We start from the raw sequence: 9,881 nt of genomic DNA, 5'->3' as shown, positions 1-9,881 counted from the left end.
GCGGTCTCCCCGCCTGGGGGAGGGCCAGGTAGAGGGTGGGTAAGGATTAACTCGTCTCCAGAGAGCCGGTGACTCCTGGTTTGAGGCAGAGATGGACCACGTGAGCACAAGGGAGAGTCAGATTCTGCAGGGAGGTTACCCTTGGTGGTCTGGAGCAGAAACAGCGCCACGTTGGTCAGGTTCTGGGAAGCATCTGAGTGCGTAGCCAAAGAAGCCTGCTTTCCACCAGGAGACCCCAAGATGCCAGAGAAAGCCTCAGGGGGCCAGAACCAGAAAGATTTGGGAGCATGGCAGTAGGGACTAGCCAGGGCCAGGAGGCTGGCATGTGAGAGACCGGGCGGCAGCCACCAGCCTCCCGTGCACGGCTGTGTGTGCCGGTGGCTCAGGTCCATATCCCAGCAACTTCCTGTTCCAACGCCCTCACACACATACACCCTCCGCCACCTCAAGAAGCACCAACAGAATGCTTCTCCATTTAAAATTCAAACTTACTGTCTACGTTGCTGTTTTTTTCTAACTTTGTGAGTGTTTTTCCTAATTACCAGTTGGGTTTTAATGAATCTAATGAATCATGTAGATATAAACACAGCACACAGCATGTACAAATATACCAGTTCTTGCATTTATTCACAAGTAAGTATGCGAAAAAGAACGATTGTTGGATTCTCATTATTTGTCATCAGTTGAGGCCACGGGCCTGGGTCATTGTAAAAGTATGACTCAGTACCAGGGAAACACTGTACTAGCTTTGACTAGTCGCTCTTGTTCTTTTTAGGTTTTTTGTTGTTGTTTTTTTTTTCTGCTCCTGCTGGCATTACTGCATTCCCCTTTGATGGTGAAAGAATGAGATCAATGAAGGTACCAGAGAATTTATCTGGCAGGATCTTCTCATCTTCCTTTTTACCAATTGTCAGAACTTGGTCTGATTTGCAAACCTGGAGGATGGACAGGTGTCTTGTTTGTTTCTGGTGGTTCCTTTTGTTTTATCTTCATGTTTCTGGTGGTTGGGTTTTGAACGTCAGCCTGTGGAGAGAATGCATCCTTCCTTGACTGAGATGAGAGCGCTTTGAAAATTGTAAAGCACGCACATTGTCAGTAGTTTTGTTGTTGTTGTTATTGGTTCCTTCCTCCAGACAGGGGCCTGGTTCCTGCTCTATTCCACCTTCTCCGCATTATAAAATCCTGAGCTTTACACCATCCACCCCAGGGTCTCTGCATCTGCAGGAGAAGCGAATCTGTGGCTTCCCCTGCCCATGCTGGGAAGCCCCTGAGCTCCCTGAGATTGCAGGTGCTCTGGGGCCTGCAATTTGGTGAGCCTGTGCCAGAAGCCGCCCCTGGAGGGAGCAGAGGCAGAAACCCTTTAGTTTATCTCCAATGGACGAAGTCCTTATCTCAGAAGCCACAACTCCCTGGCCAGGATGGGATCCAGGTTCCTGGACTGTCACCTAGCGAATCCACAATTGTCCAGAAGAAGCCTCCGAGATGGCCTGAAATGTAGCTTGAGCTGGCTGTCTAGGAGCTGGTGCACTATGGCGGTCCCTCCTCCCCTCTTCCCAACCCCACTGCTGCCCTGGAGCAGCTGACTCTCAGACGGAGCAGAGTCCATCCTGGGCCAGGCAGAACACAGCTGCCGTAAGCTGATGTGCAGGTGTTGCAATAAATGTCTATGGGGTCACTGCAGACAAGGACCGACTGTATACCTGGCGGGTCTCAGCAGGAACTCCCCCCCAGAGACTAGGCACGCCTCCCCTTCATCAGGTGTCCTAGTTACAAATTAGAATGATTCCAGAGTGTCAAGGCCTGCTGTCTCCCTCTCTTGTCTTGATCCCACTGACTGGGTTGTGACCTGTCTAACAACATCACGTAGGCTTTGCTGTGGCTTCACATGGAGTTAACAGACAATAAACATGCATGAAGTGGACACAAATCTCCGCAGCAGAAACCAGCCGGTGACTTTCTTTGGAGCCATGTCACCTGCCTAACCTAAACTCCAGCAGACACGACATAGACACTCAGGTGATCTGTGGCTTCAGGAACAGGAGCTGGGGCCTGGCATTAGCCAGATGCAGCGGCAGGGTGTGTATTTTCCAGCATGCTCATCCTAATCCACCAAAGGGCGTTCCTGAGGCACGCAGGGGATGCTATGCAGGCTTCAGTAGATGGCTTTTATTCTTATGCTTGATACTTCCTGCAGTTTTATGTTATCTTGTGCAGTTATAAGGAGATGGAGATAATATGCATGTTTGCCTTCTTCTGATTAGGTACAGTGTCATTTCGCCAAAAATCTACACCAGCCACAAGGATACGTTTTGGCTGAATATTAGAGACTTTTCTCATTATATTAAAAAAACAAAAAACAGAAAAACCCAACTAACCTCTCTACTGTTATCACACATAAAGTGACGTAAATGTGTGTGCCATTGCAATAAAGTCACAGTGAGCAGAATTAAATGCTCCAGGTGTGGGCCATGACTAAGCAGCATGACTGAATGAGGCCTTTTCTGGTCTTCTTACAGGCCCTTTCCTTGCTGGGATGGTGGATAGCTCAGTGAGCCATCAGAGAGCAACCACTCAGGTGGGTCTGCGTGGCCCTGAGACTGTTCACATTTTCAGCCATCTTTAAGGCTCAGTTTGCTTCTTCAGAGGCAGGAATTTGGAGCCCGCTGCGAGGACTTTGCTGAGTTCAGACTGCGCAGCTCAACTACATGCCTTTCAGGGGCTCATCCGTTCTGCTGGTGAATAATAGATGTTTGGCGTTTCCAACAAGGCCGTGTGTCTTGCCAGGTTCTATGAAGACACTGGGGGAAATGTCCTAAAATGCAACCCCTGTCCTCAACGAGCTCACTGGGTGAAAAGCATGACATACAGAGGCAACACGTGAGCAGTAAGTCACTTAAGTCATGCTTGAGCATATCTCTGCAAATGTGTGGAAGAGATGGATCAACTAAACCCGCAGTGCAGCAGTGCAGATGTGGAGAGGGCAGCCATGCTCTGGCAGAGCTCCTGAGTGCTTCCTGTTTTGGAATGCCAGTGGCGTCTGCCCTCCTCACTGTTCAGCATGCATTACCATGCATTATCATGGGTGATTAGTAATTTAAAATTTTTATCTCCTGTAGCTCTCACACTTGATGATGGAATCATCAAATGCTTTAGAGATACCATCGGCCAAAATGGGGAGATCAAGGCAATCAGAGATACACGTGACATGTTCAACGTCTCCAGGTTCCCCGTTCATCCAGCAGCTTGAGAAGTCAGTCTTTGGCTAGCTAGCAGGAAGAACAGACAGGCCCTGGCACCACGCCAGTGGCCCTGACACCTCAGGGAGATCCATTTGGTGAGGTCTTCATTTGGGGTTCTAGACCTCATGGCCCCCCTGTGCAGGCAGGTGAGGGTCTTGTCCCAGGATTTTCACTGACAGGCAGGTGAAGGCACTGGGTGACATCAGCACAGATTTATGCACCAGGACTCACTCTGTGGCAAGAAAGAACACTGCTGCTCTTAGCAACACATACAGAAGGACCAGGAAGCAGCCTAAGAACCAGTGCCTGGCTTGCAGTCGCATGAGATGTTTCTACTGGGATTCTGGGTTGGGTTTCTCTGGTGAAGGAGCCAGGGCCTGCAAGGGTTTTAAGTGGCCCCTGCAGGTTCACTCTGACCCACCTCAGAGATGCCCCCGCAACACCCAGGGCCCTGCAGGAGGAATCTAGAGACTTAGGGTCTAGGCTCAACACCGCCACTCATTGGCTCTGTGGTCTTGGCCATGTCAACCTAAGTTGAATGGCTGCCACAGCCCTGTGGCCTTCCAGGATGTCATGAGGTATCCACATGGCCTTACGCACATGGGTGGCAGAGCTCTTCCACTCTGTCTTGCAGTGGGAGGCCTTGTTGCAATGGGAAACAAGCTGTAGAGATAAAAACAATGAACCTGTTGACTGATCCTAGAGACGCCCAGGTGGAATACATTTTTTTTTTTTTTTTTTTTTTTGAGACAGAGTCTCGCTCTGTCTCCAGGACAGTGGCGCAATCTCGGCTCACTGCAACCTCCGACTCCTTGGTTCAAGCAATTCCTGCCTCAGCCTCCCGAGTAGCTGGGATTATAGGCACGCACCACCACGCCCAGCTAACTTTTGTATTTTTAGTAGAGATGGGGTTTCACCATGTTGGCCAGGCTGGTCTCAATCTCCTGACCTCATGAACCGCCCGTCTCGGCCTCCCAAAGTGCTGGGATTACAGGCGTGAGCCACCGTGCCCGGCTGGAGTACATTTAAATAGGATGACCCAAAGACGCACTGATGTGTGCAGCCGCTGACCTGCCTTGCACCAGGAAGATGCGCGATACAGCGTGTCATATCACACACATTCAAACGTTAGCCAGACTCTCAAGTCTCCTAAAAATCCTCACAACCAGTTTCCTCGGTGACAGTTTTTCAAATCACCTCTCTTGGAAACAGCTGGAGAGCACATTAGGGCCCAGTTGATTTTGTGGGCTCCTAAATACTTATTTGGGTCCTCATATGGCAAGAGCTTCCCATCTCCTGCAGTAATCCTCAAACTCTCCAAACTCCTCTGGGTGGAGCTGTAAAGACCCCCTTCATGCAAACAGCCTGTCCTGAGCCCCAGCAGCCCTGGGAGTCCAAGCACACTGTCTGCAGGAGACTGCGATGAGATGGCTGTGCAGATGGGAGGGCGGGGGCCTGAGAACAGCACTGCCTTACAGTGTTCTCCTTATACCCCCCTGTGGTTCAGGCTTGAGCTCCAGGAAATAAAGAAGAAAGAAGCATGCTTATGTCCATTAAGGCAGCAGCAGTGGCGTGGAGGCCCCGCGTCTGAAGTTAGTATTCTACGATGGTGATCAGCCCTTGTATCTTTCACCAGTAAGAAAACAGCGCCCCAGACACCATGAAATCCCTGTTAGAGCCTCACCTTCCTTTCTGACCCTTGACTCTCACTAACATACAAAGGCTGCTCTCCAGTGACAGGGCTAGTGACTAGTTTCACTTGTCTTTCTACAAAGAGAAGTATTTTAAATGCTTTCTATTTGTAGCCAACAAGCCCTGTGATGACTAACAGCAAAGGTGGCATCTCTCTGTACATTGATTTTTAGTGCAGGCTTAATGTCTGTATGTAATTATTTTTACCATGCAGGTGAAGCAAGAAATTAAATTGGGTTTTTTAATGAGGGGGAAAAACCAGCACTAGAAATGAAAGATCACAGGAGAACTTGAGCAGGTCACCTGTTTGCAAATAGTTTCTGCTTTGGGTCTCTGTTACTGAAAATACATTTCCCCTGCCCCCTTCCCCCACACTCTACAGATCTGCTGTTGCTTTCTTTGGGTTTCTCAGGAAAGAAAAGTCTCCTAGGACCCTCCTCTTCAGCTGCCTGACAAGCCTAAAAGGAGAGCAACATTCCTGTATAAGGGAGGGTAATGGGTTTTCTGCAGTTTCATACATACTCCATCGAATTTGTGGCTCTTGAGGCTGGAGGAGCTCCTGGAGGAACCAAATTCATGTCCTCAGGGCCGGATGAATCTACCACGCGGCGATGCTGGGAGGCATACACGAGCTGCCCGGCTTCCCCCTGAGAAAACAGTCTGTTCCTTCTTCAGTTTGCCCTTCTCCACTTACAGGCTATGAGAGAGAACACTGGAACTCTGAAAACAAGGCCCAGGGAATCGGATTTCCACCCTGGTCGAGGTGGGAAGGGCAGGCCCGGACATCCCCGCCAGAGGCTGGATTTCCAGGCAGTACCTGGGAAGACAAGCTGAGCCAATGGGAGGCTGGCCGTCAGGTTAGGCTCAGACATGCTGTGCCCCAGTGGATACCAAGCCGCTGAATTCAGTGTTGCTTCTAGAAGGTCATCAGGGGCTGGGAATGAAGGACGGGGATGTGGCTCGACCAGGCCCTGACCTGGGCATCAGCTCCAAAGTCAGTAGCCCTCTCTCACTCTGGGTAGCTGCTCTAGCAGACTCTAGGAGGCTACTCCTGTGTCTGACATGAGAGATTCACTTGCCCTTGGTTTTGAGTCGCAGGTTAAGGAAAGGAGACAACCATCATATCAAGTTCTACTTCCAAACCTGAGCCTCTTCTTAAGAAACTCAAGTTCGTCTTTGGATCAGTTCTGCACAGCAACAAGTTTTTATCTGTACTGTCTCCCCAACCTGAGGCAAAAGTGTGCCCCTGTCTGGCCTCCAGCTCCCAGTCTCCCCTAGCTCTGCCATTCTCTGGGGACCCCAAGCCTGTGGGTCCTGTTTGTATGGAACTGGTACCCGATTCTCCCCTCTGCTCCTTCCAGCTCTCCTTGGCCGTGTCCTCGGCACAGATGTCAGCCAGGGTGTGTGGGGCCCGGGGAGGCAGGGAAGGACTGGGCATTCCAGCCAGCAAGGGCGGGAATATCCCCAAAGGAGGTCAACCAAGTCCCCTCACCCCCACCCCAATAGGGCCCTCTTTGCTTTATCTTAGTGCATCCCCAACTCTGAGCTGGGAATGCCTCCCGAGAAGGGCAGCCAAGGCCTGTGATAGTAAGGAGGAGCATGAGGAGGGATTTCTGGGGTCCATCTCCTACTCACCCATGTTTCCCTCCACGACCTTGACCCTCCTGGTGGCTCTGTCCTCTCCCTGGACATGGGGCACAATCATGCACACTCTGGAAAGGCCAAGGAGGGCTCTTCAGAGGGCCAGCTGTGGTCCATCTGAAGGTGACAATTTGCCAATTTGTTTTACAGGGAGGCTGCCACGGGCCTCACAATAGCAGTCCCTGCTTCCGCCTTTCTGTCATCTTCCAACTAAAGAGGCCAGGAAATGGCCGAGTCAGCTCCTGCTGCAGCACCTCCTAGAATCAGAAGACGCCTTTCCGAGAATCTGGCCGAACCCTGAGGGTAAGGAGTGTCAGGTTTTGCAGCGGGGGGAAGCTGGCAGTGGAACCTCCACTTCTAAGTAACCTTTGCTTCGGAAACCTGCCAAGTCTTTGCCTGGAGACTTGCCTTTGATCACGACTTGTCACCTCTCAGGAGATGTTCCACTTTCTAAGCAGGTGAAAAACGAACCGGATTAAAAATAAGGAACTGGACTCTTCACAGAGTCCCCCTGTCAAGCCAAACTACTGGTTGCACCTCCAAGGGGGAAAAGGGAACATCCCTGTTCCTCAGGTCCCAGGGCTCCGTGGGACCCAGGACCCCTGAACAGCCTGCAACCCTAGGACGACAGCCTGGCCACGCTCCAGCAGAGAGCAGAGGCTTGGGCCACGGCCACGGACTGGCTCCTGCTCACTGGGTTCACCTTGGTGACCAGAGGGCACTGTGACCGCCCACTTCTCCTCCCTCCCTTCCTCCTCCCCTCAGTGCTTTATGGACCTGAGTTTCTGGAGCTTTCTCAAAACCGTGGACACATTCCCAGTGGAAATCATGACATTTTCCGTTTCACATTACGCACTCCACAATGCCCCAGGAAGGGAGAGAGAGAGGGAAGGAAAATAAGGCGTGGGAGCCAGCCCCTCTCTGTCTGCAGCCAGGGCTGCTGGCTGCTCTGTTTATCCTGGAGTCACCTCCCTCCCGAACTTGACAGCCAGTGCCCCAGTGTTTTCTTCTGCAGTCAAAGGCCGCGATGAATAGGTGAACTGCCTTTTCTATCTACTCATGTGGCACATCTGGATAAAGGCGTGCCTCTCTACTTTGTTGTGTTTTTTTAAAACTTTACTTTCCACTGCCATGGTAACTGCTGCATGTTTGGCAGAGGGAAAGAGGAAAAAAAAAAAAAAAGCTCGGAGAGAAGAAAAGGAGCTCTCAGCGCGGGGCTGGCGGCCGTCCAGGGTAATCATGCCGCAGAGCTGAAATGAGGCCTCTGGCGGGCAGCCAAGTTACAAAGAACAAAGCTGTCAGTTCCTAATGTTGGCGGCAATGCTTGTTTGGCACCCTTATATGGTTTCCCAGAACTCCCTGCCTTGGCCGCCTTCCATTCCCTTCAGGGCAGCAAACAGGATTAGCACAGCGCTCCGACTTGTTTTTCTCCTCTCTCCTCCAACTGTTCCAATGACATCATCCCTGCTGCATTCATTTGCCAGCAGGGTGGTTTTTTCTCTCTCTCCACCTCCCTCCTCCCTTCCTCCCTCCCTCTCCCTCCATTTCTCTCTCTCACACACACACATCTCTACTCCCACTCACTTCCTGTAGCCTCCCCCTCGCCTCTGACTTTCTTTAAATGCAATGTTTTAGGTCATTCTTCTTGTCCAGCTTCTCTGTTAAATTAAAAACACCCTGGTGCTTGTACATTTAGCTGAATCAAGCCAGACGCTGTATTTTATTTTTATAACTGAATTCCTGTGAGATAAAAATCTCATTTTCCTTAGTAGGCTGTAATCGGCACTCACAGGGATGTGGTTTCCAACTGCCCCAGCTCGCGCTTCCTTACGAAGCTCCGCTGAGAAATGAGCTTGGCTCCTGTTCAGGTTTAAAGGGCCCGAGGCCGGTCACACGTTGCTCACTCATACACACACACACTACACACACACACAGGATGTGCACACAAAGACCATTGTACATGTATGCACACACACATGGACACACGTTCTTGTCCAGGGAAACACCTACGGCTCCACACACAGAGAGCAAAAAATATCCCCTGAGACAGACACACAATCAGTACCCAGTGTCATTCTTCCCCTTTCCAGGAGGAAAATAGGTGAATAAGTCAAGCTGAAAGCTGCTTCCGAAAAGACTGTTTTAAACTAGCAGGCAGGCCAGCGTTATGCAACTCATGACTGGGTTCATTAAAGGAATCGAGGTTTGCCGACTGCACAAATGTTCCCCTGCCTCCGCCCCAGCCCCCCCCCCCCAACCCTGCTCTGATTCATGAACTAGTTTTCAGATTCATGAATCACTCGGGAGCCAGCAAGAGAAAAATGAGTAGTATTGATCTCATTTCAATTGAAATGGGCTCATTAAGGCCATGCTGGCTGTGGATGGCTTTGCATGACAAGACGCTGGCCAGCGTCCGAGGTCTGCAGGCGGGCGCCCCAGCCTGCGGGTGGGACCGGACTCCTTGCGGGAAGCCTCCGCGGAGGGTGCCCCTTCTTCGTATTATTAAATGGACACAATATGATCTACTGGTACAAGGGACTCTGGCTGGACTCGGCGGCCCTCATTGGGCAGGCCAGTTGCCTTCTTTTTGTGTTGCCCATTTATTTTATTTTATTTTTTTCACAGTTAATGGAATCTCAGTGCAATTTCTCTCCTGGATCTCTGGTGACTCTCAAGGACTACCTGAAGTAGGAATTCACCTTCTGAACCAACTGGCGTGTCTTGGGGTTTGTTTTAACGCAAACAAGAAGCTTTTTACTCTTTCCCTCCAGCCCTCGGCCTTGCCACCCACCTCGCACTGTCTTCAGCGAGAAGGACTAGGGACCAGGAACCATCGAGACTTGGAGTAATCTAATTTATGTGGGGAAAGCTTCTCCACCAACTGGATGGCTGCCTTCACGTGGACACCGGTTTTATAAAACCCATTCTTTCCCTTCCCGAATGAGAGTATGGTTGAGGAAGCAGCAATAGAGCCTGGGTGCAGAGACATCGCAGAGGGAGGCCTTAGGCCCCTGGGGCAGAAGTCGCAGAGGCTGCCCACAAAGGAGCTCTCTTCTCTCCCACTGCCTTTCCTCTCCCCACTTGAGTTCCAGCTCCTCTTGACAGGTTTTCCCCTCCCCATTCCAGCCCTTCCCCTTACACTTGTCCCCATGGCTGGGGAATCTTTTCCTCTTCCTCTCTACAACACCGGTTGGGCACCGTGTCTGAGCAGATTGGGAGAGGCTATTAGCTTTGATTTGCAGCTTCCAAATGGATTTTTGCATGGTTTCTTCCTCCAGCTCCTTCCACCCCCACCCCGGCCCTGGGAGA

The 9,881-nt window shown here is 51.0% G+C and overlaps 1 long non-coding RNA gene across 1 annotated transcript; it reads right to left on the bottom strand.

Annotated features, from left to right (window-relative positions):
* Positions 1–801: 801 nt before the first annotated feature.
* LOC112607329 lies at positions 802–8,197 on the bottom strand. The gene is made up of 3 exons (XR_003115762.1): positions 8,157–8,197; positions 6,567–7,022; positions 802–3,902 (listed from the first exon to the last, which is right to left on the bottom strand). It is a non-coding gene; the product is annotated as an uncharacterized LOC112607329 (long non-coding RNA).
* Between the last annotated feature and the right edge of the window lie 1,684 nt (positions 8,198–9,881).

Source organism: Theropithecus gelada, chromosome 1 (assembly GCF_003255815.1).
Source record: "Theropithecus gelada isolate Dixy chromosome 1, Tgel_1.0, whole genome shotgun sequence".
In the NCBI taxonomy this organism is placed as follows: domain Eukaryota; kingdom Metazoa; phylum Chordata; class Mammalia; order Primates; family Cercopithecidae; genus Theropithecus; species Theropithecus gelada.
This window is presented reverse-complemented; position numbering and strand designations above follow the sequence as displayed.